This window comes from Bos grunniens, chromosome 17 (genome assembly GCF_055505025.1).
Source record: "Bos grunniens cultivar Pamir isolate PY7600 chromosome 17, Bosgru_T2T1.0, whole genome shotgun sequence".
Classification (NCBI taxonomy): domain Eukaryota; kingdom Metazoa; phylum Chordata; class Mammalia; order Artiodactyla; family Bovidae; genus Bos; species Bos grunniens.
The window spans coordinates 61092927-61113887 of record NC_141181.1 but is presented as its reverse complement, the minus strand read 5'-3'; the positions used below and the strand labels follow the sequence as shown (position 1 = coordinate 61113887).

Genomic DNA, 20961 nt, shown 5'->3' with positions numbered 1-20961 from the left:
CACATGACGTATCCATCCATCCCTACGGTCTTTCTTAGGGCCACATGCCCTACGGCGTGTTAAACACGGGCTGCACATGATCTCACAACAGCCTCATGATCTGTGTACTGCTGTGCCCACTTTATAGATGGAAAAAACTGAGGCTCAAATTATGTGATTTCTCCAAGGTCAGCCCCTGAGTCATTACCTACAACAGGGGGTGAAGTGACCTGTTCAAGGTCCCACAGGTGGTCATGAGCCAGGCTGAACTCCAAGTGGGCAGTCTGCTCCTGAGCCTCTGCTCACTGGACATTTGCGTGGTCTGTCTATCAATAATTGGCCAAAGGGCTCTTTGTGCAAGGTGCCAGGTGAGAGGTGAGGGTGGGCCAGACATCAACTTTGTTCTTAGGGATTCTGGGCTGGCAGGGAAGAGCTACAGGCAGGTGGTGAGCTCCCCCACCACTGCCCAAGGACTCTGGGATCAATCCCCTCCCCATCTCAACTGCTTAGTGTCCACAGCTGGGGGCTTCTGATCTCTGCTCACTGCTCTCCCTCTCTTCCCGCATGCTGATGAAGAGTCCATCTGTGAATTCACGGACCCACAGAGTAGTTCCCACCAGGTAAATGAATGTGGCAGGTCAGCAGCTGCTTCGCCCGGCATCCCGTCTCAAGGCTCCTCTCCTTACTGAGTCGCCATGATGCTAAGGGCCCCAGCGGAAGCACAATGGAGGGACAGACGGGCTGAATGGACACCTGAGGACAAATCCATCCCTCCATCTAGGACACATGGGTTTCTGCAACCGAGGGAAGCCAGGCAACACGACCCATCACCCAAACCTCCGGCTTCTGGAATGTGCACAGAGCAAAGCCTTTAGCCGAGGCTTCCTCGTCCAATCCTCCAGCCTCATAAACTGGGAAACGGAGACTAATCTGACCACTCTGGCTTTCCTCCTGCTCCAGAAGCCACCAAGCTTGGCCTAGCCTCAGAACCTATGACCCTGCTCTTCCCATAACCCACAACTCTCAGTGCTGAGCTGTTCCCATGATCGACCCTCTTATCATCCAGTCTCAGCTTGAATGCCACCTTCTCAATGAGGCCTTCTGTGCTCCAGGCAGAACCCAGACTCTAACGCTGTTCCTCTGCTGCACCAGCCACTCTCTGTTGCCTCTGAACACTGTCTGGAATGGCTTGTTTATCTGTCTTTCCCTTGCTGTTCACAAAGACCCACAAGAGACAGAAAGAACACTCTAAGACAGCAGGGTCGAGTCTCTGTTGCGTCTGCGGAACCTTGGCCTGCGCCTAGCCCACAGAAAACGCCCTGTAAACATTCACAAAAACACGCACTTGACATTGACCGAGTCCTTGGTGAGCACCAGGTCCCCCTCCTTCTCTCTGATCATCTCACACAAGGCATAAGCTATTGCAACAGACACCGGCATGTCTGGGGCCAGGCCAGGACACGCAGTCCTTCTGTCCTCAGGACGCTCTCTCATGTTGCACAACCACACGGTATCACAGGGAGTGTTTGGCCTCTGGAGGTCCACGCTCCTTCCAAAGTAGCCACAGGGATTCCTTCAACTGCAGGAGTGAGTAACAGCAGCAAAACGGGGGTGGGGGTGGGGGGACAGGATTACTCACCAAGGGACCAGAGCCCAGACAACGGGGTTCAGAATTCTGCCCTGCTAGGTTGGAGAGCAACGACATCATTCCCTCCAGACAACCCTGGCCAAGCTGCAGCCAGGTGCTGGGGGTCTCGGTGTGAGGCTCCACCTGCAGTGACTGCTCCCCCAGAAGGTTATAAAGGTGTGCGCTGACCCCCAGTCAGGCCTCTACTCTGTTGTGGGGGCGTGGTGGTGGGGAGGGGGCGGGTTCATGGAGGCATATTTAAGCTCAGAGCTGTTCCTCCTTCTTTTGTTCTTGCTCGCTGTTTAAAGAGTGCCTTTTAGAGTGAACTTCTCCAATTACGCACCGCTCGTTGAGGTGAGAGCTGGATGCAGAAAGGTTACCTTATCACCATCGGCGCACTAGGCCTTTCATTCTTGCCTCTTGGAGGCTGAGAATGGCCTGGTTTCCAAGAAAGTGAGAAAGGAGGTATGGAGGATAGCGCTTAGCTTTTCTCAATAGCCTTTCACAGGGTCCTCTGCAGGCAGGCGTGACCCTCTCGGGGATGAGCAGTTAAATGGCATCTCTGAATCAGATTCAGGGCCTGCGTTCCAGGCAGAGCCCAGATTCTCCCCAGAGGTTCTGGTGGAGGGGCTCTGGCCCAGCTCTGCCCTCACCGCCTGTGTGACCCTGGCTGAGTCGTTTCCAGGCTGGACTGATAATCAGGGGAGAGACAGAGAGAAAGGGAGGAAGGTGTATAAGAACATCTTGAGATGTGCCAGGCCCAGGACAATGTAAGGGACAGAACGCTGGCCCTCGAGTCAAAAATTTCTGGGGCCAGACAGATGACAGGAGGGGGCCAAGAGCTGGGGCAAACTGGCCAAGTCCCAACTCTGGGCAATTCTTGGACCAGTAGCATCAGTGTCATCTGTGAGGCTTGTCAGAAAGTCTCAGCCCACTCCTCTCTTTCTGAAATCGGAATCTCTGGGGGAGATCTGGCAGTCCAAGTGGTAACAAGCCCTCCAGGTGAGGGTGCGCCTGCCCAGGTTGAGGACCACTGCTCCATCAGAGTGGGCAGGGACCCCTCAGCCCCATCTTAAACAGCCAGCTGGGAGATCTTTTTTCTAAAGAGGTCTGCAGTCCAGACTCTTTGAAGAAATGGAGTTTTCAAATACTGGTAACAAAGTCAAAACATTTTCAGTGCTGAGTTTTTAGCATCCCCACATGTGGGTTCTGTTCTGCTTCGATCCTAAGTGATCAGAAGTGCTGGTCTACTTCCCAAGTGATTGACTGTCCTCCGCTCTTTATTACCCCAGATTGGGCCCCTGCCCTTCCCTTCCTGGCCCCTTGGGCTCCCTGAGGACAGAGAGGGTTTTCCCATTGCATTTGCCACGCAGCACCTAACCAGGCATGGACATCTTCGTGGGTGGCTACACATGCAGCCAATCAACTGCCCCTCACCATTCTCCAGGACGTAGCCCCAGACTGAACATTGTCTGTTAGATCCAAGTGTAGGCTTCAGGCAGAAAATGCCATTAAAACAAGATTTTTGAAATAACAGGTAACTTTTAAAAAAAACATGTTCCAAATTTGTCCTGAAAGATGTTTATAGGTATTTTGTGTAAGAAGACTTCTGAAATTAAATACATGTAGGAGAGATCTGGCTAAACAGAACTCAGCAAGCTTCTTGGCTGCAGACCTTGTCAGTGCCTTTAAGACATCTCAAGCAGGGAGGATTTATCTGCAAGTGCGAGAAAGAAAACAGCGTTTCTCAAGCTCATCCAGCCATTGAATCTCTCCTCCCGAGCATCTCCCAAGACACTGGTATTCCACTGAACACAGCTGGGAAGTCCAATTTGGAAGAGAAAGAGAAGTAAGAGAGTCATACACCCCCAGGTGAAAGGCCTTTGTCTTGAACACTTGGGTGAAACCTCAAATTCACCCAGGACTGTGCAAAGTGGGGGAATGCTCAGAGTGAGTCTAGTTTTGACCACGAGGGGCCAAGTCACAGCATCGCTGAAAGAATCTAAGTCTGGAGTCAGACGTGGCTTCAGATTTCAGCCCTGCACCTGATGTCAGCTTTCTGAGGCTTGGTTTCCTTATCTGTAAAATGGGAATAACTAGGCCGCCATACAGGGGCTGCTGATGCCATGGTTCCCACACGTAAGGAAGAAAGGGAAGCTGTCTTATCAGTAACACCCCTGTCTTCCATACAGATCTGTACTGGGGCCAAAAGAGTGACCCTTCCCAAGCTCTTATGATGTGCCAGGTCAAAGCTGAGAAGGAGCAGGCGGGGCTGGTCAGGGAACCCAGGCGTTTCCTGCAAGGAGAAGAGGTTAAGAGGGCCAGGTGTGACTGTGATTCTTGGAGCCCTGAAGAAAGCAGCGGTGCTCCATCTTCTCCACATGTCCTACCGCTGTTACAAGATAATCAGAAGCACTGTCCTCAAGGAGGCATCCTTCAGCCAGACCCAGGCTCCTCCATCTTCCTCGGGCCGAGCAAGCCCACTGGGGCAGAGCGTGTCCCCTCTTCCTCTTGGAAGGAGAGCTCCTAGACACGTCCGCTGGCCGGGGGCGTGCACTCTGGTGGGTTCCACGCCTCTGCCGGGTTGAGCTAATGGAATACGTGGCGGATGCTCTCCCCACCACCTTTCTCCCCCTCTGGTCTTCCGCTGCCTCAAGTACAGCTAATCCCATTACAAGAAAATAAAGTGGATAATTCAGGCTAATGAAATCGTTACAAGAATGTGGGCAGCCAGAGCTGGACATTCAGAACCAATTTAACACCCTTTGGTGTTAGTCTCAATACAGAAAATATTCGAGAGGGAGGAAAGAAAAAAATTAGAAAAAAAAACACTTTCTCTAAGACCTAGCCTCTTTCTGGTGGGCTTACATCTGATTAAATAATTAATCTGCTGTGTATCTGACTTCCTGTAATGGTCTCTGTGGTGCCCGATATTTCCACAGTAACTGCAGAAAATAGGAAATGAGGATGAGAGAATCCAGGAAGTCTGAAGTCGGGGTTAAACGTGGGTACAACTTGATGCCTTTTGATACCTGGTGACTCTGCCCATCACTGCTGCTACTCACTCAGAGAAGGACCACTCCCAGGCACCCCCCTCACGATCAGACTCTGAGCCCTCTGATACTGGATTAGAATTGTACCCTCCTGGGGTCTCTATGAGGCAGGAAAGGGTACGGTTAGTTCCCATGCTAAACAGGGCAGGCAGGTGGACCCACTATGCAGGGTGGGCATGGTGTGCTGGGCAGAGAGATGCCCCTTGGCCCACAGCCCTCATGATGCCCGCTGCCAGGTCACAGCCAGACCTCCTGAGCAGGCTGAATGAAGGGGGGCCACTCCACTTCTCAGCCCCTGGCACTTCCACTCAGTGCCCGCCCCCTCCTCTGCCACATCCATACACACACAGAAGGGCCCCCCTTCAACGTCATTTCTTTTGGATCCATCTTAACGCTCAGAACCCTAGGGAGGACTGCATGTCATGAAGCCAGATGACCTCCAGTTGATTGCCATCAGGCCCACACCACTCTCCCAAACTAACATGGCCTGTTCTGACACCTCAAGCTAAGGGCACAGGTCTCCCAGTGATCCACAAGGTCCTAACTGGGGACTGTGGACGGTGGGTGGACGAAGGAGGATGTGAAGGAAAAAAAAAAAAAAAAAAGAGAAACCAGATCTCACAAATACAGGGAGAACTTCCGCTGAGCTTGTAAGGTTTTGAAGGGATCTTAAGGGGCAGACATGGTTAAGTAGAAAACTTCTAGTCACTGGGGGGATTAGAAACTCTCCATTGATGGTCCCCCCACTGTAGTGCCAATCAGCAGCCCATAGCTGCCAACAGCGTCTCCCACTTCCTGATGCATCAAGAGGAAGGCATCCCGGGGAGACTGAACATGGACCACAGAGCGACTCGGGGCTGCCGGGGCGCACCAGTGAGCACGCCTGCCTCATGGCTGCAGGCCCGGCTCTTCTCCTCTCTCTGGAGAAGCACAAGGCGGCAGCCCAGCACCCAGACAAGCCTCTAGCGTCCCGACAGCATCTCTAGGAAAAGGGGCGGGAAGGCGATAGCAGCATCCTGCCCGGGTTCAGGAATCGGAGCTCCGATGGGATGTGAGTCAACACCACCACTTAGGGGTCGAGGACAGAGGCGCGGGGAGCAGGGGGCTCAGAGCATGGCAAGTCGCATACCATCCGTGCCACACAGCTCCTGCGTCCTGCAGGAGGAGATGCTGCTGCGTGTTCGCGTAGACTCCAGAAGGAAGCAGAGTCCCACGGGCAAAAGAGAATGACGCCAGGAAGCCCACGTCCTAAGCTTCCGCTGGTCACCCATGGGAGAGCCCTTGACCCTGCCCCCTCCCACTGAAAGCCTGTTTGCTTTTACTTTGCAAACTCGTTGATCTAATTTCTTGTCCCAAAGCAGCTGAGAAGGGCCAAGAGGTTAATAAAAGGCCTCAAGAAGTGAGGGCTGACGAGGGGTTCACACGCTTCCTCTGCGAAGGGTCAGACAGTCTATAGTTTTGCCTTTACAGCTTCCCAGCTCTGCCACTGCAGCGTGTCAACAAACCGCTATGTGCCAGTGAGACTTGACTAACAAAGGCAGGGGGCTGTGCCACGCTGCTTCAGTGTGCCTGACGCTTTGCGACCCCATGGACTATAGCCTGCCAGGCTCCTCCATGGGGTTCTCCAGGCAAGAACACTGGAAAGGGTTTCCATGCCCTCCTCCAGGGGACCTTTCTGACCCAGGGATCGAACCCGCGTGTCTTGCATCTCCTGCATTGGCAGGCAGTCTCTTTACCACTAGCCCCACCTGGGAAGCCCCGGGGGGCTGGCATGTGCGCCTTAGTTTGCTGACCCCTGTGTGAATCTAAAAAAACCAAAACATAGTATTAAAAGAACTGGCCAAGCACAGCAGCCCGGGGCCATCAGATGCAGGGGCAAACGGCAGACGTATCTACACAGCCCTGACACGCCTTCTGTGATATGTCCTGGGCTCAGTGACTTGGAGGTCAACACAGACCCATAAGCCTGGTTGTTGCCCCACAAAACGGCGAGCGGGACAGACTGCCAGGTGGAGGATCCCGAAGGCTTCCCACCCGGCCCGCTGACATACATCAGCTTTGCCTCTGCCATCACCTGAGGCACGCCTCTTCCTGGATGTCACCGACTTCCATCCTTCCCTGTATCTTGCTCTCTCTTTGCTTAAGGTCCTTCTTCCCTGCTGGACTACTGTGTGGCCAGGGCCCGGGATGGGGCTAAAGGTGCCTGGTGTGCAGCAGAACAAACCATGTGTGGTCCCTCTTAGGACCCAGGTCCTCGATGCCAGAAACAGGAAACACAGCTCAGGGAGGTAAACGGGTGCCTGGGGCCTCGGAGGAAGCTCTCATCCAGGGGTCCCCAGTCTCTGGGCCGCAGACCCCTACCTCCTGTCAGATGGGCGGCGGCATTAGATTAGAAACAAAGTGCACGATGAAAGTCATGTGCTCGAAGCACCCTGAAACAACCCCCACTCCCCCACCCCCGGGCCAGGGAAAAGCTGTCTTCCACGAAACTGGTCCCTGGTGCCAAAAGGGTGGACACTGCTGCTCTCAGTCACTGCTGGGAGCAAGGTTCATGGACGCTGAGCTCCCAGAGTGTACGTGACCCCGAGGGGCCAACTGTCTGAACCCACAGGGCAATGCCCAGGGCTGTCTGACCGTGGAGTTCCCCGACTTCTTCCTCTGCTGTACCGCGTCCCCAGGCCACCGCAGTAACCCACTTCTGTTCCTGCACCCCCTTCTCGGGTTCTCGCTGGAACCTGTCAGCCACTGGGAAGCCATCAGGTGAGTGATGGGAGGGAGCAGAAAAAGAGGCTAAGGAGATGCTGACAGATACGGAAAGCAGCTCCTAAAGAGCTTGGCATCCTAGAAACTTCTGACACCTACCGTTAGAAGGAACGCCACAGGACCGCCACAGCGTCAGGAAGCTCTCCATCCCCTTAGCAAGCATCCTGAGCATCCATCAAGCCCTACTCATGGCTGGGAAGAGGCAGACAGTGTGGTTGCCAGGTCTGCCGGGCAGGCAGGCCCCCCTGACCGAGACCTCACACCCGGGAGGGACCCCCTTCTCTGGTCCAGAGGGCTCAGACTGGAGTGTGCCTCAGATAACTGAGCAGCCTCAATATCTGAGCTTTCCAAGAAAAGCCGGCAGGTTGTCACCAGGGGGAAGAGAGCTGACACACCCTTGCAGACGATGTGGGATGCAAATCCACAGCGTGGGCCTTTGATGGAAGGCCTGGGAGGCCGTTCCAGGGGCTGGCGGGAGACAGGGAGTGGACGGTCCCCTGCCGGCACCAAGCGGGAGGGGGACGCTCACCCTGACTGACTGGGACAAACAGAATTTTTAAAAGCCTGGGAAAGAAAATGACAATAAAACAAACCAAGCTCGGGCTGGCTGGCGAGTTTTCAGAGGCAGGGAGAGGTGGAAATGGATTGGTGAGAGGGAGCCATCTGTTTGGGGCTGAATAAACCAGCGCAGAGCTCAGTTCAACTACAGGAGGGAAGAGGAAGTTCAGGAGCTGAGGGTCCAGTGGGAGCCGAGAGCTGGAGGGGTCTGGAGTCAGGGACAGAGAGAAATGGCCTCCAGAGAGCCAGTTCCAGTGGCTCTGGGGGGAGGAGAGGGAGAGAGTCTGGACGTGAGGGCCACGATGCGTCCCACCGTGGGATGCATCTTGGTGTGTACAGGTGTCTCGGGTTGAGGCGGGGGGGCGGGGGGGGCGTCTTTCTATGATAAGAAACCCAATTAGGGCCAGATAGGATTCAGGGTGTAAGAAAACTGACGAGCCCCAGGCAGGGGTGAAGAGAAAGGGAAGAGTCAGTCATCAGTAGGGAGAGGTCCCCTCCGCAACAAACACTGTTTATCTCCCCAGCGAGTTAAAGAGCGTCCTCTGCAAAGTTCGAGAGGAGGGAAGAGTAAATTATCCTGTCTCTGGCAACGTACAAAGCCGTGGACGTGCTTTATCTCCCAGCTGCCTCTTGGCACGTGGGGTGTGGATCTTGGCCGCGTCTCCCGTCCCCCACGGCTGCCCCCGTTTCTTTTGGAAGACAGGAAGTGTGGTTGCAACTTTTTCAGAAGCAGCAGACCTGGGGCGAAGCGCACCTTGGGGTGGGCGTGGGGAATTACTGGGAGAGGAAAAACAATCAAAGGTGTTCACGCCCTCGTGGGGCAAGATGGGAGAGAAAAGAAAACCAGGCTTGGTTTCTCTGGCTCCATTCAAGCCACCCCCCATCCCCCAGAGAAACAAATTCTACATAGATCAGACGTCTTGTTTCCCAACCCCTGGTGGGGAGCTGTTCCTCCAAAGACAAGGATGAGTTCGTACCCCATGTTTGGGGTGGCCCCCAGTCAAACTAGGGCTTCCCAGGTGGCTCCGTGGTAAAGAACCTGCCTGCCAATGCAGGAGATGTAAGAGTCGAGGCTTCGATCCCTGGGTCGGGAAGATGCCCTGGCGGAAGAAATGGCAACCCACTCCAGTATTCTTGTCTGGGAAATCCCATGGACAGAGGAGCCTGGCCGGCTACAGTCCATGATGGGGTCACAAAGAGTCAGACATGACTGAGCGACTAAACAATAACCACTCAACGTGAGAGACATCAGAGGTCAGGAGGCACGGTGGTGTTACAAGGGATACACGGGCTCACGACACAAGCTTGGGGGTCAAGCTGCCTCCCCCACTCTCTACTTTGGCTTGCAAGTCTGTAAAAATGGGGATAACAATCCCTCACACTCAACAGAGCTGTGGTGGGGCTTAAAGGAGACATAATGTCTAAAGCATTTCACACAGAGCTGTGCCCTTAGTGCATGCTAAGAGCACAAGGGACAAATGAAGGGGAGGGTGACAGAGTCAATACAGGGGATCAGGTGAGGCAGGTAAGGGTGCTCCTCTCTGGCAAGTTCTGACTTTCTGAGCCAATGCAAAGCAGTCCTGGGCCAGGACTGCAACCCACCTTCCAGATGAGAAAGAGGGGGAAGGCCCCTGGCCTCGCCTCCCTTCTATAGGTCAAGTGGCAGAGATGGGACTGGTACCCACAGACTGATGATGCTCAGCATGCACAGACTGATGCTCTATTCACTGGACGGGCTGCCCCAGGGCCCGGGATGCCAGAGTTCATCCTCTCCAATGCGAAACAGGGTAGCTGTGCACAGGTGTGCTTTGGAGCCTAGAATTCTGCAGGGGTGTGTGTGTGTGATTTCCCTGGTGGGGAGCAGCTCTGCCAGTGATCATTACTACTGTGTTCTGGGGATACTGACTGATGGTGTATGGGGTGGACTGGGGGGTGGGGTGGAAGGTCAGTTACTGCAGCAGAGACATCACCTGCTCTCCAGTATCCGTGTCTACTCTGATGAGGAAAAAGCGACTGGTTCTTTTAAACCAGGAGTTGGCAATCTCTGGCCCACGGGCCAAATCTGGCCTATTACCTCTCTTGGGTAAGGTTTCAACGGAGCACAGCTCTGCCTGTCTGCTTAGAGTCTGTTTAGGCCTGCTGGCGAGTCAGATGGAGCTGAGTATCTGTGATGGAGACCACACAGCCCACAAGGCCGAATATATTTACTCTCTGGCTCAAGGTTCTCCAGAGAAACAAAACCAATAGGTTATCTATCTCTCTCTCTCTCTATCTTGTGTTGGCCAAGAAGTTTATCTGGGTTTTTCCACAACATCGTAGGGAAAACGTGAATACGGGTTTTGGCCAGTCCAATACATACAGAGAAAGACATTCACGAAGGCAGACTGGCCCCACAACCTGCCACCTGCAAGCTGGGGCCCAGGAAAGCTAGCTCTGGTTCAAGTCCAAGGGTCGGAGAACCAGGGGAGCAATGGTGTTGAAGTCCCAGGTCCAAGGGTCAGGAACCAGGGGCCTCTGGCGTGAGTCTGGTCTGAGTTCCCAGGCCTGAGAACGAGAGCAGCAGTGTTTGGGGGCAGAAGAGCAGAGTCCCGCTTCCAGCACTGTTTTGTTCTATTCGGGCTCTGGCGTAAGGCCGTGGATGGTGCCTGCCCCCCACCCTCCCCCACCTGGTGAGGTTCCTGCCCTTTACTCAGTTCATAAAGTCAAATGCTCACCCCTGCCAGAAAGGCCCTCACAGACAGAAATGATGCTTTACCAGCTTTATGGGCACCCAGTGGCCCTGTCAAGTTGATGCTTAAAATTAACCATCACAGGTTCTTTACAGAAGTTTGACAACCCCAGTTCCAGACAATCTCATCCTCTGGCCCAATCCCACTCCCCTCGGTCATCACACCGTCACTGCCCGCCCTCACCCACCCCACACCCCAGCTCAGAACCTTCCCCCTGCACAGCCATGTCCTCCTTACATCACCTTGAAAAGCAGGTGTCTACCTCCTGGCTCCTTCCTGCGTTACTTGTTTTCCCTGATCAGGCATTCATAAGCAGACCTCGTTTTCCTGTGGTTTGTAAATACTACAGCACTTTTTTTCAGACCAAATTTAAGATCTGCAGTAACCCTGCATCGAGCAGGTCTACTGGTACCATTTTTTCCAGCAGTATCTGGTTGCTCTGTGTCTCTGCATCACATTCTAGTAATTCTTGAATCATTTCAAACTTTCACATCACTGTTAGATTGGTTGTGGTGGTCCCTGATCTGTGATCCTGGATGTGATGACTGTAATCATTTTGGTATTTTTAAGCAATCAGGAACTATTTATTTATTTGGGCCACGCCAAGTGGCTTGTGGGATCTTAGTTCCCCAATCAGGAATTGAACCTGGATCCCTCAGCAGTGAAAGCACTGAGTCATAACCCTTGGACTGCCAGGGACTTCTCAGGAAGGTACTTTTCAATTAAGGTAAGTACATTATTGTTTTAGACACAACGTGTTGCACACTTCATAGACTTTCTTAATAGCAGGGTGAACACATAACTTTTACGTGTGCTGGGAAACCAAAGAGAATGTGTGTGCGCCTCGCTTTATTGTGAATCTCCTGATTGATGTGGTCTGGATCTGAACCACAGTATCTCCGAGGTCTGCCTGTATGAGCAGGGGGCACTATCAGAGGCCGTGAGAAAATTCATGTCGGCTGGTAATTAGGGAGGTTTGCAGAAAGTATCATTAGGCCCCCCCCCCTCGGCCTCCCAAGGCAACATCCACTGGAGGAGACCCTAATAGGGGATGGTTTCCCGGGAGCCTGCCATTGCAGATGGCTGGGCCTGGAGACACTCCAGCAGCCCCCAACTCAGCTTTTCTAGGACTACGAGAAGAGAATATCCACCTGAACACTCTGTCCTTGGAGGAGAGGATGCTGTGCTCAGAACAGGGCACTCCCCTCTCCCTTCTCCCCACTCCCTTTGGGTGCAATGTTAGAAAACTGCTCCCAAATCAGACTTAGCCAAGATAGTCGATTAAGTGGAAGACAACACAAAAGAAGACAAAACCAAAAAACAGGTGCCAGGGAGTTAAAAAAAGAAAACAAAACCCAGCAGGGAGACGACAGGACATGGGATGGCATGTGCTCACAGCACCACTTCTGGAGAGAAGCACACGCCACCAGCTATGCGGCTGCCTGTGGGGAGCAGCTCAAGGGACCAGACTCTGTTGCACACCTCTCCCCAGTGCTGGCGTGCGGCTGCAGCTGTGGTGGCCAGTCCCCCCGAGGACTCCAATCCCACTCCCTGCCAGCGTCCCCCTCCGGTGGCCCCCGCTCTGCTCCCGGTGCCTGCTCAATCCCAAGTGGAAGGCAGCCCTGGCCCCGGGGGGTAGTCCAGCTGGCAGGGTGCGGGCTCTCAGGCAGACTGTTCTGGAAAGGCCTTCTGTGCCCATCTCAGGAGTCTCCGGGGGATCAGGCCCTGGTGACACAGCAGTGGCCTTGGCCGCCCCCGTGTATGACTGCTCCTTCCTGACCTCCCCTCGGTGCTCCCGGGTCACCTGCCAATCTCTCTATACCTACATCCTTTCTCCAAGCTTCTGGTGTGAGGAGAACCAAATGAAGATATCTGTGGCTCTGTGCTCAGTCGCTCAGTTGTGTCCGACTCTTTGCCGCCCCACGGACCTCATCAAATGTCACTTGGTCGGACTTCCCTGGAGGTCCAGTGGTTAAGAATCTGCCTGCCAATGCAGTGGACATGGGTCCCATCCCTGGTTCAGGAAGATCCCACACGAAACAGGCAACTAAGCCCGTGTGCCCTGACTAGTGAGTCCACGCACCCGAGCCCTGTGCTCTGCAACGAGAAGCCCGAGCGCCACAGCGAGAGGGCATGCCTGCTCAGCCGCTTCAGCCGTGTCTGACTCTTTGCGACCCTGTGGACTGTGGCCTGCCAGGCTCCTCTATTCATGGGGATTCTCCAGGCAAGGATACTGGAGTGGGCTGTCATTTCCTCCTCCAGGGGCATCTTCCCGACCCAGGGATAGAACCTGTATCTCTTCTGTCTCCTGCACTGACAGGCTGGTTCGTTACCACTAGTGCCACCTGGGAGCCCAGAGTGTAGCTCGCCGCGACTAGAAACAGCCGGCATGCAGTGACGCAGACTCAGCATAGCACCTCCTCAAATAATAATAATCAATAAGTAAAAATTAAAACAATTTTTTTCCACTTAGTCTGTAACACCCTTTAGTTTTTAGCCTGCCAACCTAAGCACCTACATCACCTCTCAAACGCCCATGCCCTCAATCTGCTTCGTTACATGGGCAAGCTTTGCCCTAACTGGGGCATTGCTCTAAAGGGTGTGTGGACACGGGAGGGAGCTTTGGAACCTTATTGTCTTGGATTCCCCGCCCGACGCTGAAAATGACTTTTCTCAACCAAGTTTCTCAGCAGCTGCGGCTGCAGAAGAAAGTGATAGAACCAGAGGCAGGTATAGTTGCCATGATACGGCTGTTGCGGTCATTTAGCCTGAGTGCAGGCTCCTGCGGAATAATTTAATCTGTCATGGGAACAGAGGAAGGAGGACGAGTGTCGAGTGGCCTGATGTCCCCACCTCCAAAAAATAATCGAAGCACCCGCAGCTAGAGAAGGTTCCCGACTGGAGAGATGGGAGGCTGAGAACATTTCTTCCCAGGACCCAGGTGGGCATGCCTTCCCTATCTACCTTTGCAGCAGAGAAACGAGTGAATTAGAAAAGCTGTGGGGACATCCACTCCCAACTGTGCCTTTCTCCGGCTGTCAACTACGTTCCTTTTATATCCAGAGCCTCAAGGGTCTTTATTTAAAGCTGTGCATGCATATCTCACTCTTCGCAACCCCACGGACTGCAGCCCACCAGGCTCCTCTGTCCAAGGGATTTCCCAGACAAGAATACTGGAGTGGGTTGCCATTTCTCCCTCCAGGGAATCTTCCCGACTCAGGGATCAAACCTACGTCTCTTGCATAGGCAGGCGGATTCCTTACCACTGTGCCACCTGGAAAGCTTTCTTTAAAGCCACTGCCTGTCAAAGCTTTTGAGTGGCTTCCTCCCTCCTTTGGGGGCCCATGGATGGAGGAGGATGAAGGTGGGGACAGGAGAGGACAGGGTGGTCAGGATGCTAGGTGGCAGTGTGGACGGAGGGCGTGGACGAGAAAGGGAGCCACGTTTGTGGCTCTGTGACCTCCTGTCTCCCTGACTTGAGTGGAGCTTGCTTCTAGGAGCTGGAGAAACCCTTCATTCTACAAACCACCGTTGCTCCTTACACCACTGACTCTGGAAATAACACTAACTCTGGGGGTGGTGAATGGCTCTTTTAGGTGACCAATCCGTCTGGATGGAAGCCAACCCCGCCCACATGGGTGATGCAGACACCCTCCACCCGAGGGTGTGTCCAGGACACACCCGGCGGCCAGCACCCCAGCTGCTAAGCCTTTCATAACTGCAACTCCCTCCGTGAAACTGCCAGGCCCCATCAGCGGGCAGGGGTCCTGGGAAGTCCAGCCTGGAGCTGTCTGGGGATGTGTCGGGGAAGGAAGCTCTGAAATTGGGGTGCCAAACACCGAATGGCAGTAATACAGGAGGAGATGCAGTGCTGGGGAGGGGGCGTCTCCTGGCTTGTGGGGAAAAGAAGGAAAAGCTCCGGACTTCCCTGGTGGTCCAGTGGCTAGGACTCCAGGCTCCCAAGGCAGGGGGCCTGGGCTCAGTCCCTGGTCAGGGAACTTGATCCTCCATGCTGTAACTGAGAGCAAGCATGCCGCAACAAAAGATCCCCCATGCTGCAACTAAGACCCAGTGCAGCCAAACAAATATTAAAAAAAGAAGAAGAAGAAAATCTTCACTCTCCTTGGAATGGACAGACTAACAGGCTGCCGGGTTCTTCACGTTTTAACAGGTTGTTCAGCGACATCGGCAACCTGGCCTGTGGCACTCTGGGCGGGTGGCCATGGCACTGACCCATGTGTGACCTGGCCTCCAGGTCTGCAGACTGTAAAGCCTCATCCCAACTCGTCATCACTCTGTGTTCTAGTATTACACTTCTGCCTCAGAGGTAAGGACCAGGACCAGCACATTTTATTTTAAGTAAGGTCATACTAAAAAAGAGTTGCAAGACAAACCCTGTTTGGTACCAGGAGGGATGCGAGAAGGCACTGGGGTTGGGGTGAATTTAAAATGAGAGCTCTAGGCAGAGGGAGATGAGAAGGCTCGGAGAGTTTTGGGGAGGGGAGCTGGACAAGACCATGGACGGCTCCAAGGAGTGACTTGGGGGTACCCTAGCCCTCAGGACTTTCAACTGTCCCCATGCCACCTGCTCTCTAAGTAAGACATATGCTTCATTACCGTGTGACTACAGCTCCCACATGAGTCCCTGCAGACACCCCGTCTCTCCCACTGGAGAAATTCTGTAACCGCCACTGCTTCCAGACACTAAAATTCCAACATCTAGCACTAAAGGTCAGGGATGCTGTTAAATGTCCCACAATATGTAGGACAGCCTCTACCACAGAAAATTATCCTGCCCTAAAAGAGCTAAAATCCTGGTCCAGAAGCCGTGAGACCCCTGAGCACACCCCGCACCCAGATCTTGGTATCTAAATACCATCACTCACTGAAAAGAACCAGGGCTCCCTGGAGACATGGCTGGTTCCAGGGCTGGAGCTGAAAAAGTACAAGATGAGTTTGCAGTATCTTGTTACGCCAGAAGATAAGGAAGTACTCAAAGAGGAAAAAAAAAAGAGAGGCATGTCAAAAGGATACACCCCAGCCTGAAGGACTTTCCACTGGCCAAACTGGGGACAATTTCAATAACATAATAAATAATGATGATCATGGGTTTTGACTCATTGAATAATTCTTGAGCCTACACTGATAAAAACTTAAAAAATAAATATGGGCAGGGCGGGGGTCAGGGAGAGGGCAGAGAGGCTCTTCCCAGGAGACTACCAACCAATAACTGTGGGCAATGAATGAATTACAAAATCACCATTTGTTAGCCAGCACAGCAATGAATAATTCAGGCACCATTAGTGATGCTAACCGCAGTATGGCGAGCCCAGATACAGGGTATTTGCAGAGCCCCAAAGCACCTCCTGAGATGAGATACTTACTATTAATATTGATAATTGCAAAGGGAACAATAATAGGTTAACAGTGGAGAAACTTGGCAGAAACTACTTTAACCAAGTGATCAAAGATAACATCACCTGGTGTCCAGTGGCTAAGAATCTGCCTTCTAATGTAGAGGGACGAGGATCTGGGAACTAAGATTCCACATGCCATGGGGCAACCGAGCCCTTGTAACGCAACTAGACAGATGCCTGTGCGCTGCAACCACTGAGCCCTTGAACCCGAGAGCCCTCGAGCCACAACTAAGATCCTGTGCAACCAATTAATTAATTAAAAAGAAAGATAACATCATCAGCAGTGGGACAAAGCGGAGGTGCCTCCTGATGCTGAGCACCTCAGAGGATGCCATTTCTGAGGTTATCGCCACCAAAGAGCCTCGATCCAATCTAATTCCGAGGAGGCAGCCTGCAGCCACAACTGAGAACATCTGCAAGACAACTGGCTGGCTGCTCCAAAACTGTCACGGTCACGGAAGGCAAAGAAATGCCAGGTAATGTCTCCAAAATTAAGGAAACTGGGTTTCCCTGGTGGCTCAGATGGTAAAGACTTTGCCTGCAATGTGGGAGACTCAAGTTGGATCCCTGGGTCGGGAGGATCCCCTGGAGAAGGGAATGGCAACCCACTCCTGTATTCTTGCCTGGAGAATTCCACAGACTTTAGAGAAGCCTGGTGGGCTACAGTCCATGGGGTCGCAAAGAGTCAGACACGACTGAGGGACAAACACTAAAGAGATGAGTAAACTAAATGCAACATGTGATCCTGGACTGAATTCTGAATCAGACCTGGCCCCTCTGCCTCTTCCCCAAATAAAGGACATTATTAGGACAACTAACAAAATGTGAATAAGGTCTGTAGATTAGATAAGATGACTGCATCCAAGGTAATTTCATGATTTTTGAGAACTGCACTGCAATGATAAAAACAACCCTGTTTTTGAAAAAATACATTCTTACTTAAGGTGTTAAAAAAAAAATGCCAGTACCGAGAGGTTCCACTTCAATTGGGCTGGGATGAGGCTCTGTCTTCCCCACTTTTAAAAGCCCCCAAAGTGATCTGGATGTGCAGCTCACCCTGCTGTTGGTTCCCCGACTTACTGCCCACCCCCCCATCACCCATCCAAGCTGGGGACAGAGAGACAGCACAGAACATTGCTCTGTTGAGATTCTGGGTTGTGGGTACTTAACCACTACACCCATGATGCTTTTTGTATAAACTCAATGCTTTAAAAACATCCCCCTTGAAATACCATTATATAACCAGTTTGTTTAATGACACAGCATGGAACAGTCCTGAAGAAGCCAGCATCTGATCACCCAAAGGGTATTTGAGACAGCCATGTGGCCACTTTGCATGTTTCAGCCCAACTTCGTCTAGCTTTAAGGGCGATCTTCCAAGCTCACATTCCAGGGGCCACGGACTCAGCTGATGACATGGGTTCACGAAAAACACTTCTCACTGTTCAGACGGCTTCAGATTCTTGGCAGGTGCAACAATACTACACTTTCCTTACATCTGTACCCTGTACTTTTCCAAAGGCCCTTTGCATGCATTCTCTCTCATGATTCTCAGGAAAACATCTGAGATGGGAGAATGGTTATCACACTTCCACCCATTTAACAGGTGAGGAGACGGAGGCTCCGAGAGGATCGGAAAGCAGAGTGACTGAGACTTTGGCCTCTGACAGGTCTGGGTTTTAACCCTGTCTTCCCTGCTTCTTGGCTGCAGGTAAGGGCTGTCACCTCTCTAGTCTTCATTTTTTTCTTATCTTTACAGTGGAGGTAGAACATCGACCTCCTGGGACTGCGGTAAAGACTAAATATAAAAAGGGATGTGCAAAGGGACTTCTCTGGCGGTCCAGTGGTTAAGACTCCTCGCTTCCAGTGCAGTGGTCTTGGGCTTGATCCCTAGTCAGGAGAACTAAGATCCCACATGCAGTGTGGTGCAGCCAAGAAAATGAAACATTTATTTAAAAAAAAGGATACCTAAGACTTTAGGTTGGCACTGGGCACACAGTCATGACTAAAAACAAAACTAAAGCAGGTGTTTTTTTAGTTTTATTTTTGGCTGCTCTGGGTCTTCCGTGCTCGCTCAGGCTTTCTCTGGTTGCAGTGAGCGGGGCACACTGTCCAGCTGTGGTACAAAGGCGTCTCACTGTGGTGGCTTCTCTGGTTGCGGAACACGGGCTCTAGAGCATGTGGGCTTCAGGGGTTGTGGCTCCTGGGCTCTAGAGCACTGGCTCAGAAGTTGTGGTGCGTAGGCTTAACTGCTCTGAGGCATGTGGGATCTTCCTGGACCAGGGATCAAACTCTCGTCTTTTGCATTGGCAGGCAGATTCTTTACCACCGAGCTACCAGGGAAGCCCCCAAAGCAGGGATTCTTAAGGAAAGAGGCAGCCCTCACCCAGAAGGGGGCTGCTTTTGGTTGTCACAATGAAGGCGGGGACATCAGTGGCACTGATTAAGTGGCAGCTTTACAGATGAAATACCCCTCAGACGCCTCTCATCCCATGCCGACAGCAGCCCTATTTAAAAACACTGGTACACTGACAGCTCCTCTGCTGTTTCCTCTGCAAATAAGGTCCCTCTCCCTACAGGCCAGGGTTTCTCCCCCCGGGCACCACCCATGTCTTATGCAGGATACTCTGTTGTTGTAGGGGGGCCGTCCTGTGCCCTGAAGGATGCCTGGCCTACGCTTGAGGCTGCTAGCACCTAGCACACTGTGACGACCAAACACGACTGCAGACGCTGCCGAGTATCCCCCCGTGGGCACAAACGCCCCTGGTGAGTGCTCGCTGCTGAAGCCTTTGTTCAGTTTAGTTGCTCAGTCATGTCAGACTCTTTTGTGACCCCATGGACTGCAGCCCGCCAGGCTCCTCTGTCCATAGGATTCTCCAGGCAAGAATACTGGAGCGGGTTGCCATTTCCTTCTCCAGGGGATCCTCCTGACCCAGGGATCAAATCCCTATCTCCTGCACTGGCAGGTGGGCTCTTCACCGCTAAGCCACCAGCGAAGCCCCGTGACCACTTGTGCTAGAGATAAACAGAGGCATCCTGAGGATGTAGCCCTTTTCAGTTCTCTGGGTACCAACGGGTGAGGGAACTCTGCAGGGAGGAGGAGGGTACCCGGCTGTAATGCCCAAACCATCTCAGCCCCAAGTCTGACTGCAGCGACAGAAACCCAAAGTAAGAGACCCCCATCGTGGAAGTCTGAGTCGATGTGGGAATTTTTTGAGGGGAGGAAACAAGGATGACACATGGGCTCCCTTACCTGGTACATAAAGATTACATTCTCCTGCGGTCACTGCGTCTTTGCGACTACCCCACGGGCCCTCGATTTAAGGCAGAAGTGAGCTTGCTTCCTGATCACGAAACAGCTGCTCTCTGGTGTCGCTCACATTTTTCTCTCCCCCGCCCCGGACCCCAGTACTTAAAGAAAAAGAAGAAGAGAAAAGAATGAATTTTAAACTGCTTAGGTAAAAGGCAGTGAATACAAAGCATTATTTATTCCCTGCTTGGATGCACGGTGCTTGGAAAGAAACACGTGGAACGACTGATATTACAGAGAGAAGGAGACTCTTCAGGGGAGAAAGGAAAACACACACACATTCCTCTGCACTTCAGTCGAGCAGAGGGAGGAAGGAAAAAAAAAAGCCACCGTAATTGATCGGAGCGCCTGGTTCTGCTCCAGGCTCGAGGCTGCATCCAGCCCAGCTTTGCGGGCTGGCAGCTGGGAGCCCGGCAGTGGTAACCTCGCTAATTCAATAAATGAACTCTGACAAGCCTAAATGGTTGTTTGGATGGATGCTCTCTCATCCTCCCCACCCTTGCTGCCCAAAAACCTCCAATAAAATAAATTACACAAAACGCGAGACACAATCTGAGTCTTTTACGGCCGTCTTCTCTAGCGGGAGTCGGAAAACATGCTATGGATTCCGGATGCTGCCGAGCTGAGAACCGGGCTGGCTGCCTTGGGGCCTCGAGTGGCCGGCGTGGTCTCCCTTCTCTGCTCTTCTGTTTGCTTTTTCTCCCCTTGGCACCCTGGTCTCCCCGGTCCCTGGCTGGGGTCGGGGCGAGACAGGCTAGGATGTTATTCGGCACGCTGCCATAGGTGTCTTCAGCCAATCGGAGGCGATGGCAGCTGCCTGCACCTTGCTGACAGCTGCTGTCAAAACACTCTCACGACCGGTGGCTCGATAATAACTCGAAAATGAGATACAAATGAGTGACTTCGTGAGCGGGGACGTGCCGCTGCCCCCCACCACCCCGCGGGCTTCTGGGTGCAGCGGGGAATGGTCAGGGATGCTAGAGATATGAGTGCTGGCCCGAGGGGAGGAGAGATGGGCTAAGGAAAAAACCCCAAACCACCAAGACGTGGAAGACGGTCCCCATTCCATTCCCCTTAAAGGGGGTCCCACAGGATTTCAGAACGGGTCCACCATCCTTCCCCAAAGGGAATGCTGCCCACTCCAAGATGTGGCTGGATGTGCCAGTGGTGGTGGGGTTCTTTTCTCTCCACCCGTCCAGGGAGGCTGAGTCAGAAGCCCCAGGGAGAGAGCCAGGGAGGGGGAGGCTCCTTCCCAGGATGCCTCACACCCCCGCCCCCCGCCCCCTCGCATCACCATCTGCTGGGCTGTGTTTTTATTTATCAAGCCAACTCTTTCCTTCAAACTTAGGCTGTTACTCCCCTGGGGAAGCCAACAGGAACACAGCTTGTATAGAAAAGCACAAATAAGCCCCAGGGAATACAAAGTGTGTGGTCAGCACTTCCCTGTCTTCCCTAGGATGGAGGGGGCTCAGAAAGGATCTGAAACTCCCTTCTCATTGGCTGGAACCAGCCCTCATCTGGGATC

At 52.9% G+C, this 20961-nt stretch overlaps 1 protein-coding gene and 1 long non-coding RNA gene across 5 annotated transcripts in view; one reads left to right on the top strand and one right to left on the bottom strand.

The window, feature by feature from the left end:
• RBM19 (RNA binding motif protein 19) overlaps nucleotides 1-20961 on the bottom strand; it is a 120832-nt gene that overhangs the window by 40768 nt on the left and 59103 nt on the right. The window lies entirely within an intron of this gene.
• On the top strand, nucleotides 16466-19985 carry LOC147355527 (uncharacterized). Its single transcript, XR_015144007.1, has 4 exons — nucleotides 16466-16602; nucleotides 17733-17837; nucleotides 18766-18892; nucleotides 19536-19985. It is a non-coding gene; the product is annotated as an uncharacterized LOC147355527 (long non-coding RNA).